At 35.5% G+C, this 20,613-nt stretch overlaps 1 non-coding gene across 1 annotated transcript; it reads right to left on the bottom strand.

Annotated features, from left to right (window-relative positions):
- Positions 1-13,938: 13,938 nt before the first annotated feature.
- On the bottom strand, positions 13,939-14,040 carry LOC125910503 (U6 spliceosomal RNA). The gene has a single exon (XR_007454008.1). It is a non-coding gene; the product is annotated as a U6 spliceosomal RNA (small nuclear RNA).
- Positions 14,041-20,613: the final 6,573 nt, after the last annotated feature.

Raw genomic sequence — 20,613 nt, 5'->3', positions numbered from 1 at the left:
CTGAAAATATTTTGTCCAATTCTGAGGATTCTCTTTTAATTTCTTAAAAATGTCTTTCAAAGAGAAGCTTTTGATTTTTATGAAATTTGATTCATCAATTTTTTTTCTATTAGAGATCATGCTTCTAGGGTCATATCAGAGATATCTTTGCTTAACCTAAGGTCACTACAAAAGTTCTCTCCTATATTTTCTACTGAAAGTTATATAGTTTTAGGTTTCACATTTAGATCTATGATTCATTCTGAGTTAACTTACATATATAGCATGAATTATAGATGGTAGTTTCTTTTGTTTCTGCACTTGGGTATCTAAACTTCTGCAGTATTTTTGAAAAGATAACCCTTTTTTCTTCTGATTTGCCTTGGTACTTTCATTAAGAATCATTTTTCCAGTTTTGTTGGTTGTTTCCTTTGCTGTGCAGAAGCTTTTAATCTTCATAAGGTCCCAGTAATTCATTTTTGCATTTAATTCCCTTGCCTTTGGGGATGTGTCGAGTAAGAGATTGCTACGGCTGAGATCACAGAGGTCTTTTCCTGCTTTCTCCTCTAGGGTTTTGATGGTTTCCTGTCTCACCTTCAGGTCCTTTATCCATTTTGAGTTTATTTTTGTGAATGGTGTGAGAAAGTGGTCTAGTTTCAATCTTCTGCATGTTGCTGTCCAGTTCTCCCAGCACCATTTGTTAAAGAGACTTTTTTCCATTGGATGTTCTTTCCTGCTTTGTCAAAGATGAGTTGGCCATACATTTGTGGGTCTAGTTCTGGGGTTTCTATTCTATTCCATTGGTCTGTGTGTCTGTTTCTGTGCCAATACCATGCTGTCTTGATGATTACAGCTTTGTAGTAGAGGCTAAAAAGTAGTAATAGCCTGGGATTGTGATGTCTCCTGCTTTGATCTTCTTCTTCAAAATGACATTGGCTACTTGGGGCCTTTTGTGGTTCCATAGAAATTTTAGGATTGCTTGTTCTAGCTTCGAGAAGAATGCTGGTGCAATTTTGATTGGGATTGCATTGAATGTGTAGATAGCTTTGGGGAGTATTGACATTTTGACAATATTTATTCTTCCAATCCATGAGCATGGAATGTTTTTCCATCTCTTTGTATCTTCTTCAATTTCTTTCATAAGCTTTCTATAGTTTTCAGCATACAGATCTTTAACATCTTTGGTTAGGTTCATTCCTAGGTATTTTATGCTTCTTGGTGCAATTGTGAATGGGATCAGTTTCTTTATTTGTCTTTCTGTTCCTTCATCATTTGTGTCTAAGAATGCACCTGATTTCTTTACATTGATTTTGTATCCTGCAACTTTGCTGAATTCATGTATCAGTTCTAACAGACTTTTGGTGGAGTCTGTCAGGTCTTCCATGTATAATATCATGTCATCTGCAAAAAGTGAAAGCTTGACTTCATCATTGCCAATTTCGAAGTCTTTGATTTCCTTTTGTTGTTTAAGTGCTGATGCTAGAACTTCCAACACTATGTTAAACAACAGCGGTGAGAGTGGACATCCCTGTCATGTTCCTGATTTCAGTGAGACAGCTCTCAGTTTTTCCTCATTGATAATAATATTAGCTGTCGGCTTTTCATAAATGGCTTTTATGATCTTTAAGTATGTTCCTTCTATCCCGACTTTCTCGAGGGTTTTTATTAAGAAAGGATGCTGAGTTTTGTCAAATGCTTTTTCTGCATCAATTGAAAGGATCATACGGTTCTTATCTTTTATTTTATTAATGTGATGTATCACATTGATTTGCAAATGTTGAACCAGCCCTGCAGCCCAGGAATGAATCCCACTTGATCATGGTGTATAATTCTTTTTATATGCTGCGGAATTCGATTTGCTAGTATCTTCTTGAGAATTTTTCCATACATATTCATCAGGGATATTGGCCTGTAGTTCTCTTTTTTTGCTGGGTCTCTGGTTTAGGAATCAGAGTAATGCTGGTTTCATAGAACAAGTCTGGAAGTTTTCCTTCCCTTTCTATTTTGTGGAAAAGCTTGAGAAGGTTAGGTATTATCTCTGCTTTAAATGTCAGGTAGAATTCCCCAGGGAAGCCATCTGGTCCTGGACTCTTATTTGTTGGGAGATTTTTGATAACTGATTCAATTTCTTCACTGGTTGTGGGGCTGTTCAGGTTTTCTATTTCTTCGTTTTGAGTTTTGGAAGTGTGTGGATGTTTAGGAATTTGTCCATTTCTTCCAGGTTGTCCAGTTTGTTGGCATATAATTTTTCATAGTATTCCTTGATAATTGCTTGTATTTCTGAGGGATTGGTTGTAATAATCCCATTTTGATTCATGATTTTATCTATTTGGGTCATCCCATTTTCTTTTTAAGAAGCCTGGCTAGAGGGTTATCAATTTTATTTATTTTTTCAAAAAAAACAACTCTTGGTTTCATTGATCTGCTCTATAGTTGTTTTTTTTTTTTTTTTTTAGATTCTATATTGTTTATTTCTGCTCTGATCTTTATAATTTCTCTTCTTCTGCTGGGTTTAGGCTGCCTTTGCTGTTCTGCTTCTATTTCCTTTAGGTGTGCTGTTAGATGTTGTATTGGGGATTTTTCTTGTTTCTTGAGATAGGCCTGGATTGCAATGTATTTTCCTCTCAAGACTGCCTTTGCTGCATCCCAACGCGTTTGGATTGTTGTATTTTCATTTTCATTTGTTTCCATACATTTTAAAATTTCTTCTATAATTGTCTGGTTGACGCATTCATTCTTTAATAGGGTGTTCTTTAACCTCCATGCTTTTGGAAGTTTTCCAGACTTTTTCTTGTGGTTGATTTCAAGCTTCATGGCATTGTGGTCTGAAAGTATGCATGGTATGATCTCAATTCTTGTATACTTATGAAGGGCTGTCTTGTGACCCAGCATGTGATCTATCTTGGAGAAGGTTCCATGTGCACTGGAGAAGAAAGTATATTCTGTTGCTTTGGGATTCAGAGTTCTAAATATATCTGTCAAGTCTATCTGATCCAATGTATCATTCAGGGCCCTTGTTTCCTTATTGATCCTGTGTCTAGATGATCTATCCATTGTTGTAAGTGGAATATTAAAGTCCCCTGCAATTATCACATTCTTATCAATAAGGTTGCTTATGTTTGTGAGTAATTGTTTTATATATTTGGGGGCTTCCATATTCAATGCATAGACGTTTATAATTGTTAGCTCTTCCTGATGGATAGACCCTGTAATTATTACATAATGCTCTTCTTCATCTCTTGTTACAACCTTTAACTTAAAGTCTAGTTTGTCTGACATAAGTATGGCTACTCCAGCTTTCTTTTGACTTCCAGTAACATGATAGATACTTCTCCATCCCCTCACTTTCAATCTGAAGGTGTCCTCAGGTCTATAATGAGTCTTTTGTAGACAGCAAATAGATGGGACTTGTGTTTTTATCCATTCTGATACCCTATGTCTTTTTGTTGGAGCATTTAGTCCATTTACATTCAGTGTTATTATAGAAAGATATGGGTTTAGAGTCATTGTGATGTCTGTAGGTTTCATGCTTTGTAGTGATGTCTCTGGTACTTTGTGGTCCTTGCAACATATCACTGACAGAATTCCCCTTAGGACCTCTTGTAAGACCTCTTGTAGGGTTTAGTGGTGATGAATTCCTTCAGTTTTTGTTTTTTGGGGAAGACCTTTATCTCTCCTTCTATTCTGAATGACAGACTTGCTGGATAAAGGATTCTCGGCTGCATATTTTTTCTGTTCACCACATTGAAGATCTCGTGCCATTCCTTTCTGGCCTGCCAAGTTTCAGTAGATAGATCTGGCACTAGACTTATTGGTCTCCCTTTATTTGTTAGAACACATTTATCCCTAGCTACTTTCAGAATTTTCTCTTTATCCTTGTATTTTGTCAGTTTCACTATGATATATCGTGCAGAAGATCGATTCAAGTTACATCTGAAGGGAGTTCTCTGTGCCTCTTGGATTTCAATGCGTTTTTCCTTCCCCAGATCAGGGAAGTTCTCAGCTATGATTTCTTCAAGTACACCTTCAGCCCCTTTCTCTCTCTCTTCCTCCTCTGGAATCCCTATTATACGTGTATTGTTCCGTTTGAATGCATCACTTAGTTCTCTAATTCTCCCCTGATACTCCCGGATTTTTTTATCTCTCTTTTTCTCAGCTTCCTCTTTTTCCATAATTTGATCTTCTAAATCACCTATTCTCTCCTCTGCCGCTTCAATCCGAGCTGTGGTCCCCTCTATTTTATTTTGCACCTCATTTATAGCATATTTTTTAGCTCCTCCTGACTCTTTCTTAGTCCCTTGATCTCTGTAGCAATAGATTCTCTGCTGTCCTCTATGCTTTTTTCAAGCCCAGCGATTAATTTTATGTCTATTATTTTAAATTCATGTTCTGTTATATTGCTTAAATCGTTTTTTCATCAATTTGTTAGCTGTCACTACTTCCTGGAGTTTCTTTTGAGGAGAATTCTTCCATTTTGTCATTTTGGATAGACCCTGGAGTGGCGGGGAACTGCAGGGCACTTCCCCTGGAGTAACTTGTGTTGGTGGGTGGGGCCGCAGTCAGACCCAATTTCTGTTCCCAGCCCACCACTGGGGCCACAGTCAAACTAGTGTGTACCTTATCTTCCCATCTCCCAGGGGCAGGGCTAACTGTGGAGTGGTGTGGGCCCAGTCTGGGCTTCTTGCAAACTGCTAGGCTTGTGGTGCTGCTTCTATGGGATCTGGCATATTAGCTGGGGTGTATCCGCAAGGTGCACAGGGGCAGGCTTAGCTCACTTTGCCATGGGTGGTCCCCTGGGGGAGGGGCCCTGCAGCACCATGAGGGAGGCAGGCAGAACCATCAGAGGGATGTATACACAGAAGCACAGTGTTGGGTGTTTTCGTGGTGCAAGCAAATTCGGTGACAGAAACTGGTTCCCTTTGGGATTTCAGCTGGGGGATGGGTGAGAGAGATGGTGCTGGCCAGCGCCTTTGCTCCCTGCCCAGCTGAACTCTGTCTTCTGGGGCTCAACACCTCTCCCTCCCATTGTCCTCTTGCCCTCTGGCACTCTGAGCAGAGCTGTTGACTTATAACATTCCAGATGTTAAGTCCCACTGGCTGTAAGAACTCATGCAGTCCAGCTCTGCCTTGCTGGGCAGGCTGCCCCTCCACTGCCCTGGCTCCCACCCACCAGTCTGTGTAGTGCACACTGCCTCTCTGCCCTTCCTACCCTCTTCCTTGGGCCTCTTGTCTATGCTTGCCTCTGGAGAGTCCATTCTGCTAGTCTTCTGGTGGTTTTCTGGGTTATTTAGGCAGGTGTGGGTGGAATCTAAGTGATCAGCAGGACTCGTGAGCCCAGCATCCTCCTACCCCACCATCTTGTCTCCTCTCCTCCCGTCTAAGATTTCTATGAACAATATTTGTAGTTTTCAGTGTATATTGTTTTATATTGTCATATTTAGCCTTAAGTATTTCATAGTTTTTTATATTATTTAAACATTTAATTTAATTTAATTTAATTTAATTTAATTTAATTTAATAACTTTAAGGTTTATTTATTCATTTTGAGAGAGAGTGTGTGTGCATGCAAGCTGGGGAGGGGCAGAGAGAGAGAATCGCAAGAAGGCTCAATGCAGAGCCTGACATGGGGCTCCAACTCATGGACCATGAGATCATGACCTGAGCCAAAATCAAGATTCTGACGCTTAACAAACTGAGCCACCCAGGCACTCAAAGTTTTATTTTATTTTATTTAAAATGTTTTAAACATTTTATTTTATCTTTTAAGAGATAGAGAAGGACAGAGAGTGAACAGAGGAGGGGTAGAGAGAAAGAGGGAGATACAGAATCAATCCAAAGCAGGCTCCAGGCTCTGAGCTGCTCTGAGCAGCTCTGAACCCACAGAGCTCTATGTGGGGCTCAAACCCATTAATGTAAGATCATGTCCTGAATGGAAGTCAGATGCTCAACAAACTGAGCCACCCAGGCACCCCCAAATTTTATTTTATTAATCTCAATTTTAATCAGTCATTATTGTTATATAGAAACAAAATTGATTTTTTTTTCATATTGTTCATGCATCCTTCACCCTCATTAAATTCTCTTAATATGTCTAGAAGCTTTTTCAGGATCACATTATTCCAGATAAATACTCCTGTGTCTGTAATGATAATTTTACTTCTTAATTTCAAATTTTGATGCCTTGTACTTCGCTTTTTAGCCTTATTGTAAGTGACTAGAACCTTCATTATAATGTTCAACAGAAGTGGTAACAGTGAATAGACTTGAATTTATACTAATTTTAGGTGGCAAACATTCATTCAGTCTTTCACAATTAAGCATGATGTGAGCTTGGTGGTTTTTTGGTAGATGTGCTTTTTCAAAAGAAGGAAATTCCCTTAGATTATTTTGTTTTGCTGAAATTTTTAGCAGAAGTGGATGTTGCTTTTGTTCAAATGCTTTTTCTCCATCTATTAAGTTGATCATATTGGGTTTCTCTTTTCATTTGTTAAAATGATGATTTAAATTGAATGATTTAGAATAGTGGTCAGCAAAGTATAGCCCAAGGTCCAGCTGTTTTTGTGAATAAAGTTTTCTTGGGGACATAGCCATGCCATCCATTTATATATTGTTTGATAGCTATGTTTATGCTACAGTGGAAGAGTTGAATAGTTGTGACAAAGACTATATACTGTAATCTAAAATATTTATTAGTTGGCCGTTTACAGAAATAATTAGCTGATCTCTTATTTAGAATATTAAATCAACCTTGCATTTCTGGGATAAACTCTACTTGGTAATGATGTATTGTCCTCTTTATATGTTGCTAAATATAATCTAAAATTTAGTTTAGGACATTTGCATCTATATAAATGAGGAATTTTGGTTTATAATTTTCTTATGTTGTAATGTCTTTTTCTGTTTTTTATAGTAAAGCTGACCTTATTGATTTGACAAACATTCCCTCCTCCTCAATTTTTGAAAGATTTTGTTTAGAATTTGTATCATTTCTTTTTAAAGTTATTGATTAAATTCATGAGTGAAGCTATCTGAACCTAGAGTGTTTTTGTTTGTTTATCTGTTTGTTTGTTGAAGGGGAAGATTTTTAACTACTGACCCCTTTTCTTTAATAGAGATAAGGCTATCCATATTATCTGTTTCATCCAGGTTTAGCCTTGTTAGTGTATGTCTTCTAAGGAATTTAACATGCCACATTTATTGGCATGAAGTTGTTCAATATGTTCTTACTATCCTTTAATATTTATAGACCCTGTAGTGCTAGTTTCTCCTCCTTGGTCTCTCCAGATATTGGGTTCCATCTACTCAACTCAAAATCTTCCATGTTCTACCTGGATACTTAACTTTGCCAAGGCATTGACAACTAGGGCAATTATAGGCTTACCTGGTATGTTTTCTGTCTCTGAAAAATTCCTTCATTATCCAGTTTCAATGTCTTAAAAGTCATTGTTTTATACTTTTCTGTCTGATTTTCATTTGTTTCAGGTAACAGGTTAGTTAGATCCAGTCTCTACAACTGTTTCTTGACTGGAACCAAAAGTTCCTGATTATATTATTGATCTTTAACTTTTATTGTTTATTTTTATATGCATTTCAAATGATATATTTCTCTATCAACATAGCTTCAGTTACATATTGAAATTTGATACCCTTTATTTATATATCATTTAGTTTGTGATATTTTTAAAAATTCCCTTATTATTTTTTATTCCCCTCATGCATTATTTAAAAGCACTGTCTTAATTCCCAAATGGGTAAATATTTTCTAGTCATTTGTGAGCATAGGGGAGGAGGATTGCTGATATCTAAATTTAATTTCACTGAAGTAAAAAAAATACAAGAAATGTGGTTTCAATTCTTCTAAATATATTAATTCTGTCCTTATCTCCTATTATATGGTCAATTATAGTAAATGTTCTATGTATACGTAAAAATAATGTATATTTTGGAATTGTTACATGCAGTGTATTATATATGTGAATGTGGTCTTTCTTTTTCAAATCTGATATTTTTTTCCTGAATTTTTTGAGTTCTGTTTCCATCAGTTTATGATGTAGAATATGATCAACTTTAGGAAATGCTCATTCATTCTTTCAACAAAAATTGATTATGTGTCTATTTGTGCCTATTTGTTCATTTTCCTCAGCAAAAAGATCCTCCTAGTTTATGCTTCTATGAAAATGTCTAGCAATGGGTAACTGTACATGGGGCATGGGAGAAAAGAGGGTAGGGCTGACTTTCTCATATACATAATTCAACAAGTCTTCCAATTTCTGTCCCAGTTCTCATTCTTGTCTTTGTTATATCTGCTTCCTGTAATTCTGGAATATCTTCTGTATCTACCAGACATTTGGTTCCTTTCCACTGTACCCTCTCAAAACCCAGTCTAGATAGCTGCTTTTTCTGTTTTATTACTCAAAAAAATCTATATATATTTTATTTTATCAAATTTTTTCCCTTTGATGAATGTTTTTTGATGCCTAAGTGTTTTGGGGTAAGCTTTTTTGGCTCATACAGTAAAGAGTTACTATTTTACATAACAAGAACACTGGAGTAAGGATTACTGTAGGATTGGCTTGTTGACAGTTCTTGCATCTTTCCATCTGCCAACTGTGTTAAAGCAATCCCCAGGCCAGTTCTCCTCAGGACCACAAGATGGTTCTAGCAGATTCCACTGTTACTTCATGGGAAGGCCCAGACATCTCTTCTGTGCTTCATTAACTACCGCTGTATCTCTCACGGGACAATGGTGGCTGATACGGAGAAGGATAGATGTTGAGGGAGGAGAGAAAGTGTGGCTAGATCATGTAGGCTCTTTGGTGGTTGCAGTTTTATTTTAATTTATTCTAACTGAAATAGGAAGTCATAGAGAATGATAGAAATAACATAGGGAATGGTGTGATTTCTTTTTGTTGAGCCTTAAAATATCACATCAGATTTTACATGGAGGAGAGATTGATTATGGGGTGACATATAAGAAAGATAATAGAAAAATGTGTTAAGACTAGTAATCTATAAGAGCTAAAACTAAGATTAAATAATCTATTTCTTTCCATTTGTTTTGTTTATTTATTTATTTATTTTGAAGGAGACAGAGAAAACACGAGCAGTGTGTTTGTTGGTTTGTTTGGGTACCAAATTACTTTATTTGAAGGAATGGTACAAATGAAAGAAGTTAAGTAGATGTTTTGGTACAACTTATAGAAAAGGGAAAGGTAACCCAAACATGCATGCATTTCTTTGGTGACCAGGGAAGTCACCCTTGTGGCTATGGGAAGACAGCCTAAGGCTTAGTTCTCATTATCACTGTTTCCCAAGGTGTTCTTGTCAAAGAGTTAGTCTGTCATGCCAGATTCAGGAGCCCCTCTTGTGCAGGTTGGTTACCTGGTCACCCAATTCTTTGATGGATTTCACCTGCTCATTCAGGAAATGAGTCTCAATGAAGTCACATAAATGGGGGTCACTTTTATCAGTGGCCAGTTTGTGCACCTCCAGTAGTGAAAGATTCACACTCTTTTCCAAGTGTAACATACACTCTATTGCATTCAGCCTGTTCTCCCAATCATCACCGTCTGGTTTCGTGATGTTCTAAAGGAAGATTCTGCCACCTGGTTGGTTCTGCAGCTTCATCAGCTTCTCAGCATGTTCCCTCTCCTCATGAGATTGGTGAAGAAAATATTTGGCAAAGTTCTTCAAAGCCCCATCATCAATGTCAAAGTAGTAAGAGATAGGAGGCATTGAGCTCCAGGTTATTCTGGCCATTGAAGCAGTCTCCAGGCCTGGTGGTAGTTCTGGTGCACCTGCAAGGAGTCCTGGGTCCTATGGCTAAAAGAGAGGCTGTGGGGTCTGGGAGCGCCCTGGCACCAGTCAGAGGGGACTGTGAAGAGATGGTGAAGTGCTGGCTCTGAGGGCACCCTCCCCTCACGCCCTTGTGGGCGGGGTTCAGCACTGGTTCAGTCCAAGCACTGTTGAAGCAGGAAACCACAGTGATTCTCCGAGCAGAGAAAGAGAGAGGGATAGAGAGAATCCCAAACAGGTTCCACACTGCCAGCACAGAGCCGGATGTTGGGCTTGAACATAAGAAACTCCAACATCATAACCTGAGCCAAAAGCAAGAATCCAGTCACTTAACCTACTCAGCCACCCAGGTGCCCCTTAAATAATATATTTCTATCCCCTGCGTGTAAGTTAATTAAAACCAACAGCAGGTGAATTTTGCAACTTTAATTTATTCTCCAAAAAGAACATTTTTTCTTTGTGCCTGTGAGCATTTTCTACTTCACCTTTCTTCTTATGTTTTGTTAAAATAAATATCAAAAATCATAGCAAAGTATTAAAACACACATATATGAAAGATCCAATGCTAAGGCTTGCAAGTGCACAAAATTATAAGTAGAACTTCCTCCTCTTTTTTTCATTACAGTGCTGTCTAAAATGTGCTACAACTTATTGCAGAGTATGTCAAATATTACAGATGAAAGCAGAAGTGTTATAAAGTACTTTAACACTATTAGTGCTTCCTCTTCTATTTGGACATAGTAAATAGTAAATAAGACCTATGAAAATTGGCAGTTTCATGTTTTTCTATCCAGATGTATGTATTATCTCTTTTTTTTATTCAATTTTTCTCATTCAATGACATTTTGTGATTATCTTCATTAAGATCCTACAGAGTACTTACACTTACCAAAGGTATTTTGTTAATTCCTTGTCTAATGTGAAGATTATTCTCTTTATACGCTTACATTTTTCTTGATGATTTAAATAGCTTCTATTAGAACATATATTTAGTAAGTAGCTAACCATCTTGGTAAACTATTAAAAAATAATTTATAATATTTGCTTCAGCTTGCTCAAGTTTCTGTGTATACATTACAATACTTGAAAACAATACTTTTGTCTTTTATTTCTTTTCTTGCCTTTTTGCTTTGAGAAAGCATCCAAAATAATACTAATGGGGCTATCTTTAATGTGTCTACATAAAAAGGGCAATTTCATATGGTTGACATTTAAATATTAAGAATTTCATTAAATATGGTTAGAATAAATAATCCACTTAAAAGATAGTGATTCTCAGATTTACTAGATTTATTTTTACAATATTTAATGTTCTTACTTAAAAAAAGCAATTTCAAGTATGATGTGTTGTAGTAGAAAGATTAAAAATAAAGAATGAAGAAAGATATCTCTGAAATGATACCCCAAAAGTAAAATTATATAGCTATACTTTAACAAAATAGGCTTAATAAACTTTAAGGCAAGATTATTACTTGGGATCAAATGGATACTAGAGAATGAAAAATTGTCCAATCATTAAAAAAGACTCTTGGAAATGCTTATTTGTAAAAACAAACAAACAAGCAAATAGACAAAATACCAATGAGGTTGTAGAAAATTTGAGCAGTACTATTAACAAAATTGATCCTATGGACATTAATTGGATATTTCACCCAATAAATGCAGAGTACATGTTCTTTGCATGACCATGTAAAATATTTACAAACGTATTATTATCTTAAAGCCTATCTCAATAAATTTCAAAAGACTGAAATACAAAACATGTTTCTTAAATAAAATGCAATTAATTTAGAAATCAGTGACAAAAGATAAATACAAAATTACTATTTTCTTGGAAATTAGCTCATAAGTCACAAGAAATAATACGATTTTAAAAATTTGAAGTGAAATAAAAAAAAATCCAAATATCAAACTTGTGAGATACAGCTAAAAATTAGTAGGATAAAATTTATAGCCATAAATACTTACATTTTAAAAGAAAAAAGACTAAAAATTTACTAGCTAAATGTACATTACATGATGGTGGAGAAAGAAAATCAAATTAAAAAAAAGTAGAAGGCAAGAATAATGAATTATTATAGAAGAGATCAAAGAAGTAGAAAAAAAACATATAATAAAGGCAATTATTAGTTACTATATACAAGCAATGGGTGATGGGTATTAGAGAGGGGACTTTCTGGGATGAGCACTGGGTGTCATACGTAAGAGATGAAACACTGGGTTTTACTCCTGAAGCCAAGACTACATTGTATGTTAATTATCTCGAGTTTAAATTTAAAAAAATACATAAAATAAACCCTGATTTTAATATTCTAGAAAATTTAGTAAATATACAAGTCACTGACGTATTACTGAAAACATGTTCTCTTTCTCTTAAGTAGCAAATATTGGATTAAACTAAGACCTCAGTAAAAAATTTAAAAAATAAAAGAAAAAGCAAAACAAACAAACAAACAAACAAAATATAATTACTAGCAAGGCAAAAGTCGATTATTTGAAAACACAAATAGGGCACCTGGGTGGAACAGTTGATTAAGTGTCAGACTTCAGCCCAGGTCATGATCTCATGGTTCATGAGTTTGAGCACCCCAGTGGGCTCTGTGCTGACAGCTTAGAGCCTCGAGCCTGCTTCTGATTCTGTGTCTCCCTCTCTGTCTCTGCTCCTGTCCTCCTTATGCTCTGCCTCTCTCTTTCTCAAAAATAAGAATAAACATTAAATAATTAAAAAAAAGAAAAACAAAAAATAATGACATCTCTGGTGAGATTTCAATAGGAATAAAAAGACACTACACATAATATTTAGAAATAAAACATGAGGCATTACTACAAGTACTGCAGAAATTAAAAAAATAATAAAAGGATATTATATTTTTTTAATTCTGTGAAAATTGAGATATAATTTTATTTATTTAATTTACACTTACTTGAAAAAATAATAACCTTACCAAAACAGACCATAGAAGAAATAGAGAAATTCTGGCAACAAGAGTATGGTAACATTATAGGCTTTCTGTCTGTTTGTGCTTTTGATATTCCCAACTACATTAATGAAAACCAAACAGAGCAGTTTGGATAGCAAAGGTGAGAGGTAGGAGTGTAAAACATATGCAACATTTTCAATCAAACTAAGTGACAAGGAATCTTTATGAAACCCAGAATAAAGGAAGACATGACCCAACAGAAAAGAGCCAAAGGCTCTTTTGAGACCAGTCATTGCTCAGCAATGAAATTTAAAGTATAGAATGATCCCAAGAACCCCAAATCACAAAAACTACCACCACCCCACCATCAGAAAACTGTAAACTAAGCAATAACCTGATGAGCAAATCTGGGATAAACTAGTATTATTCAGAAATGTTCTCACAGGCTTTTCATTGCAAATAAGCATGGAATTTATGGGGAAATATTAAATGGGAAACAGTACTGAAGCAGACCAAATCACTTAAGATTCCAGAAAGATTAATCATTTCCTTTCCAAAGGGCAAAAGTCTACCCCAAAGAATAATTTGTGGTAACAAAACATAAATGGATCAGGATCACAGGAAAAAGGTGGTTCAGAGATTGGAAAGATGTGGGAAAGAAAGGGTATGGCATAGGCAGACCTTAAAGACTACTGCAAAAGGAAAACACAGTGATGTAGAACTCTGACTCACGCAGACACAAAGATTAGAAGACTTCTGGAATCATAGTTAATCCTGAGGAACATAGAAAATGGATACACAGTTATTTTTTATACTTTTAAGATACTTTTATTTTTAAGAGTGTGCCTTGAGCCATGAAGTTGAGCTACCCTTGACGATTGCTGCTTTCACACAAGGTTCTAATAGAACAAAAAGAGTTCAAATCAAAGCCAGGACTTAGGAAATGGTTATATTAACTGAATAATATGTCAACAAATAATAAAACCTACTGGAAAAAAGTGACAAAAGGAAATACAAAACGTGAAATGTCAAAAATGTGATAAAAAAAATATCATACTATGAGTGCCCCCCCCCCACCATGTTTGGCATCTGCCTGCCTCACTTTCACCATCTCTTTATCACTGCCAAAGACATTTTCCAGTGGCTAGAGCTCTGCCTCTCTACTTTCGGAAATGGTAAAGTGCCTTAGAATAAAAGTTCTCCTGGAGCAATCCTCAATCAATAATGGGAATTTTAAAAAGACCTAATTCAAACACTCTTTTATGAAATTTGTGTCATCCTTGTGTCAGGACCATGCTAATCTTCTCTTTACTGATTCAATTTTCAGGGTATGTGCTGCCAACATGGGCATGCTCCAACATCCTTTAGGTGGAATCATTCTGGACAGAATCTTTGCTTTAGTGTCTTGAGTTCCCCAGGGGGACTATGACCTAGTTACCTAGAAAGAGAACTTTCTTGATAATGCACTCATTTGTCCGTCTTTCTTTCCTTGCCTCATTTCCAATCATTCCCCCCTGTGTTTTCTCCACCTTCCAAATAAACTACTTCACCCAGTCCTCTTATAGTTTCCTTCTGGGAAAATCAAAACTAGAGACAAAAACTCTAGCCTAATATTTCCAAAGCATTTAACATGAAAAACACCCTAAGGGTGTTAAATACCATGATTACCACCATAAGAGAAATAGAAAACAAAACAACAACAACAAAAAGAGTAAAATTATCAAACACAAATAGATAAAAGATAAAAAATGGCATGAGAAAATGGCAGATAGAAGATATGTAGGACAGCTCAACATATATAATATGGAACTTCTCTGATAAGAACACTAAAGCAATGAAACTAAGAAAATATTTAAAACTATAATAAAATACGTAAGTCACAGAGATGAAAAGTATAGACTAGGAATATAGTCAATAATATTATAATAATGTTGTATAGTGACAGATGGTGACTATACTAAATAGGAAATGATATTTGGAAATGATATTTTTGATAAAGGGTTAGTGTATCCAAACCATATAGACAACTTATACAACTCAACACCATAAAAGCAAATAATCCAAATTAAAAATTGCAAAAACATGAACAGACATTTCCCCCACAAAAGACATACGGATGTCCAACAGACATTTGAAAGATGATTAACATCATTCATTATCAGGGAAATTCAAATCAAAACCACAATGATATATCACCTCACACCTGTCAGAATGCCTAAAATCAACAACACAAGAAATAACAGGTGTTGGGGAGAATATGAAGAAAAAAAGAACCCTTTTGCTCTGTGGGTGGGAATGTAAATTGGTGCAGCCACTGTGGAAGAGAGTGTGGAGGTTCATCAAAAAGTTAAAAACAGAATCACCAGTAATTCCAATTTTGGAGATCAGTAATTCCATGGAGATTTACCCAAATAATATAAAAACACTAATTCAAAGGGATATATGCACCCCAATGTTTATAGCATCATTATTTACAAATATCTGAACTATGGAAGCAGCCTATCTCCGTCGATAGAGAGATAGATGATAGATGATAGATAGATGATAGATAGATAGATAGATGATAGATCTATAGATGGTAGATAGATGATAGATAGTGGAATATTACTCAGTCATAAAAAATTAAATCTTGCCATTTGCAAACATGGATAGATCTAGTGGGTATAATGCTAAGTGAAATAACTCAGAGAAGAACAAATGCCATATGATTTCACTCATATGTGTAATTTAAGAAGCAGAACAAATGACCAAAGAAAGGTAGAGACAAACCGAAAGATAGACTCTCAACTATGGAGAACAAACTGATGGTTACCAGAGTGGAAGTGGGTGGGGAGATGGGTGAAACATGTAAAGAGGTTTAAGAGTACACTTACAATGGGCACTAAGAAATGTATATAATTGTTGAATCACTATATTGTACACCTAAAACTGATATAACACTGTATGTCAACCATACTGGAATTAAAATTTATAAAAAATTAAAAATTAAGGATGCCTGGGTGGCTCAGTCGGTTAAGTGTCAGACTTCAGCTCAGGTCATGATCTCACAGTTCATGAGTTCCAACCCGTGTCAGGTTCTATGCTGACCGGTCAGAGCCTGGAGCCTGCTTCAGATTCTGGGTCTCCTTCTCTCTCTGCCCTTCCCCCACTCGTGCTCTCTCTCTCTCTCTCTCTTAAAAATATATAAACATTAAAATTTTTAAATTAAAAAATAACATTGTATCTCATTCTCCACGTATCAGGCACTTGTAAAGTATTTTCTATACTTTAATTCTTAGTGCCAATATTTCTCCTGTTACCATTGTGGCTCACATTATTGCAACTGGACTACATGCTCCTGCTTTTGCTCCATGCATTCTTTTCTCAACATAGGTCCTACTGAAAGGAAGTCAGATCATGTCACTACTCTGGCTAAAACCTTTCAGTAGCTTTACTTCTTACAAAACTTTTTGCCATTACCTGCAGTGTCATACAAGAGGCCATGAGAGTTCTCTGTCTTCATTGCCTCAAACCTCCATCATCCACCCCTCCAGCCATATTTGCATCTTCCATGACCCTTGAATACACTTAGTGCACTACTGTCTGGAGCTGTGTATTTTCATTGCATTCACCTTAACAACCTTGCTCCAGATTTCTATAGGAACTCATTCCTTCACTCTCTTTAAGTCCTGAATCAGATGTCATTTTCCCCGGACATCTTATCTGAAATTTCAAACTTATCCACTGTAATACTTCCTACCTACCTTCTTTGCTTTATTTTTCTTTTTAGCTTTTACTGCTAGGTAATATAATATATATGCAACTTCTTTTTCTTTTCTTCATTTTTTAAGTGTCACCTTACTAGAGTGTAAACTCCATGACGGGTTCAATGAAGCATTGTTTTCCATTTTACAAAGGAAGGAGCTGATAGGGAGGTAAAATGATTTGATCAACATTGCTGGGCTAGTGGGTGAAATTGCATAGGTGCAAATGATGAGCAATCCAGGATTCCCACCAAGAAGAGATGTTTAGGTATGAGATGAAAACAGAATGGAGCTTAAAGAGATCTGGAAACATGGTAAATATGATGTGGTTTTAGGGGAAATTACAGAAATGCTACTTTATAACAATAATTCATGTACTTTTAGGGCAGAGGGAGTGATGTTTGTTTTAATATGCCCAAACCTCTCCCTCTTTGTATTAAAGTGTATCCTTCTTCCATAAGCCTGTGACTAGATGAACATGGTGTGAGAAGCAAGCAAACGAGTGGGCTAGGAAGAGTAGATAATAACACAACAGTTTGGCTATGTGGGCATACCATCTTCACATACATTATCTCATTATCTCTCTATTTCCTTCCAATGTTTAGAGATGAAAGATCAAAGGGAATAAATCACTTCTCTGGGGTCATCCAATTAGGAAGCTGCAATGTTAGTGCTTACTTTCAACTTTGTCTTGTCCCAACACCTATACTCCTTACTGTTACTAATGATACTGTACTATTCTGGTTTCGTAGAACAATCCAGAGTCATTTATTTTGGTCACATTGCAACAGCTCCATTGCAATTGTGTATTAGAAAACTTCTTTGATTACTTCAAGATAAATCATTATGTTTCTTTCTGATGTGTGACACTTTGAGGTTAATTTAATCCAAGCACCTGAGAAGTATTTTAATTTATGTCACCATTTAAATTAGTATGGCATTATTTCAAAAGATGACTGTAATTCAGAATTTTGAAACATGGAAAGCATCCAATCAGAACAAAATCAGAAGCTCACAAAAGTAGCATTACAGTAGGTAGTACCTTTCCTTTGAGACAGGTGAAATATTCTGCAGATATAAACAATCCATAGATATCTCTGTTATTATGACAACATTTAGATAGAGTAGTTACATTTAGATACAGTAAAGTATATAGAGGCTGTGAATGTGAAATATTTACCAGATTGAAAGAGTTTAGTGTCAGACTACATACCCTTCCTATTTTATTTCTTTTACAGTGTTTACCACATTGTGAATATATACATATATGTATATATATATATATATGTATACATATATGTATGTATACATATTCTCTTTCTCTCATATATATATGAGACACATATATAAACACATACATATATAAACACATACAGTGTTTACCACATTCTGACTATATATATATATATATATATGAGAAAGAGAATCTTAAGCAGGCTCCACACTCAGTGAGGTGAGTGAGGAGCCCAAGGCGGGGCTCAATCTCATAACCCTGGAATCATGACCTAAACTAAAATCAAGAGTTGGACACTTAAACAACTGAGCCACTCAGGCGCCCCCAAGAATTTTTAAAATTCCAGTTAGTTAACATATAGAGTTATATTAGTTTCAGGTATAGAATTTAGTTATTCAACACCTACATACTTGACCATGCTATCACAACAAGTGTACTACTTAATACCCATCACCTATTTAATCCAGCCTTCCATGCCCCTCCCCTCTGGTAACCATCAGTTTGTTCTCTGTAATTTAGAGTCTGTTTCTTGGTTTATTGCTCTCTCTTTTGTCTGTTTTTCCCCTTTGCTTGTTTGTTTTGTTTCTTAAATTCCACATATGAGTGAAATCATATGGTATGTGTCTTTCTCTGACTGATTTATTTCACTTTGCACTATGCTCTCTAGCTCTATCCATATCAAGATTTCATTCTTTTTTGTGGCTGAATAAAATTCTATTGTATTAAGATATACCATGTTTTCTTTATCCATTCAGCAATTGATGGTCACTTCTGTTGCTTCCATAGTTTGGCTATTGTAATAATGCTGCCATAAACGTAGAGGTGCATGTATCCCTTTGAATTAGTGTTTTTGCATTCTTTAAGTAAACATCCAGTAGCATGATCACTGGATCATAAGGTAGTTCTATTTTTTCCCTTGCTTCAGGAGACATGTCTAGAAAAATGTGGCAATGGCCAACACAGTGCTCTCTTGTAGGATTTGTATGGTCTCAGGTCTCATGTTTAGGTCTTTAATCCATTTGGAATTTATTCTTGTGTATGGTGCAAGACAGTGATCCAGTTTCATTCTTCTGCATGTATCTGTCCAGTTTTCCCAGTACCGTTTATTGAAGAGAGTGTTTATTTCCCATTGGATATTCTTTACTGCTTTGTCAAAGATTAATTGACCATACGGGTGTGGGCTTATTTCTGGGTTTTGTATTCTGTTTTATTGATATATGTGTCTATTTTTCTGCCAGTACCATACTGTTTTGTTTGCTACAGGTTTGTCATATAACCTGAAGTCTACAATTATGACACCTCCGGCTTTGTGTTTTGTTTTTGTTTTTGTTTTCTTTAAGGTTGCTTTGGTTATTCAGGGTCTTTTGTGGTTCCTTATATATTTTAGAACTTTTCTAGTTCCGTGAAGAATATTATTGGTATTTTGATAAGGATCACATTGAATCGGTATACTGCCTTGGGTAGTATAGACATTTTAACAATATTTAAATCCATGAGCATGGAATGTCCTTCTATTTCTTTATGTCATCTTCAATTTCTTTCTTCAGTGTTTTATAGTTTTCAGGGTACAAGTATTTCACCTCTTTGGTTAGGTTTATTCTTAGGTGTCCTATTATATCCAATGTCACTTAGGTGCTATTGTAAATGGGATTGTTTTCTTAATTTCTCTTTATTCTGCTTCATTATTAGTGTATAGAAATGCAAGAGATTTCTACACATTGATTTTGCATCCTGCAACTTTACTGAATTTATTTACCTCTAGCAGTTTTGGTGGAGTCTTTCCAGTTTTTTATATATAGTATTATGTCATCTGCAGATAGTAAAATTTTCACTACTATCTTATTGATTTGGGTGCCTTTTATTTCTTTTTATTATCTAATTGCTATGGCTAGGACTTCCAGTACTATGTTGAATAAAAGTGATGATAGTGGACATCCTTGTCTTCTTCCTGATCATAGAGGAAAAGCTCTTAATTCTTCCACATTGAGGATGATATTAGCTGTAAGTTTTTCATATATGGCCATTATTATGTCATTTTCCCTCTAAACCTACTTTGTTGAGGGTTTTGATCATGAATAGGTGTTGCACGTTGTCAAATGCTTTTTCTGTAGCTATTGAAATGATCATAGGTTTCTTACCCTTTCTTTTATTGATATGATGTATCACATTGACTGATTTGCAAATATTGAACCACACTTGGAAGCTTGGGAATAAATCCCACTTGATCATGGTGAAGAACTTTTTCAATGTATTGTTGGATTCAGTTTGCTAGTAATTTGTTCAGGTTGTTTGCTCTATGTTCATCAAGAGTATTGGCCTGTTGTCTTTTTTAATTGTGTCTATGTCTTGTTTGGGGATCGAAGTGATGGTGGCCTCAGAGAATGAATTTGGAAGTTTTCCTTCCTTTTCTATAGTTTGGAATATTCTGAGAAGAATAGGTACTAAGTCTTTATTTTTTTTTAAGGTTTGTATTTAAATTCCAGTTAGTTAACATACAGTGTAATATTAGTTTCAGGGGTACAGTATAATGATTCAATACTTTCATACAACACTCAGGGCTTATCACAACTAGTGCATTCCTTAATCTGCATCACCTTTAACCCATCTCCCATCCACCTCTATTCTGGTAACCATCAGTTTGTTCTCCATGGTTAAGTGTATGTTTCTCGGTCTGTCTTTCTCTCTTTTATCCCCTTTGTTCATTTGCTTGTTAAATTCTTCAAGTGAGTGAAATCATATAGTATTTGTTTTTCTCTGACTGACTTATTTTGGGTATTGACTCTTCTTTAAATGTTTGTTAGAATGCTCCTGTGAAGCTATCTGGTCCTGGACTTTTGTTTGTTGAGAATTTTTTGATTACTGATTCAATTTCAGTGTTGGTTATTGGTCTGTTCAAATTTTTCTATTTCTTTCTGTTTAGTTTTTGTAGTTTATATGTTTC

This window comes from Panthera uncia (genome assembly GCF_023721935.1).
Source record: "Panthera uncia isolate 11264 chromosome B3 unlocalized genomic scaffold, Puncia_PCG_1.0 HiC_scaffold_1, whole genome shotgun sequence".
NCBI lineage: Eukaryota > Metazoa > Chordata > Mammalia > Carnivora > Felidae > Panthera > Panthera uncia.
The sequence above is the reverse complement of the archived record's forward strand: the minus strand, read 5'-3'. Positions and strand labels throughout refer to the sequence as shown.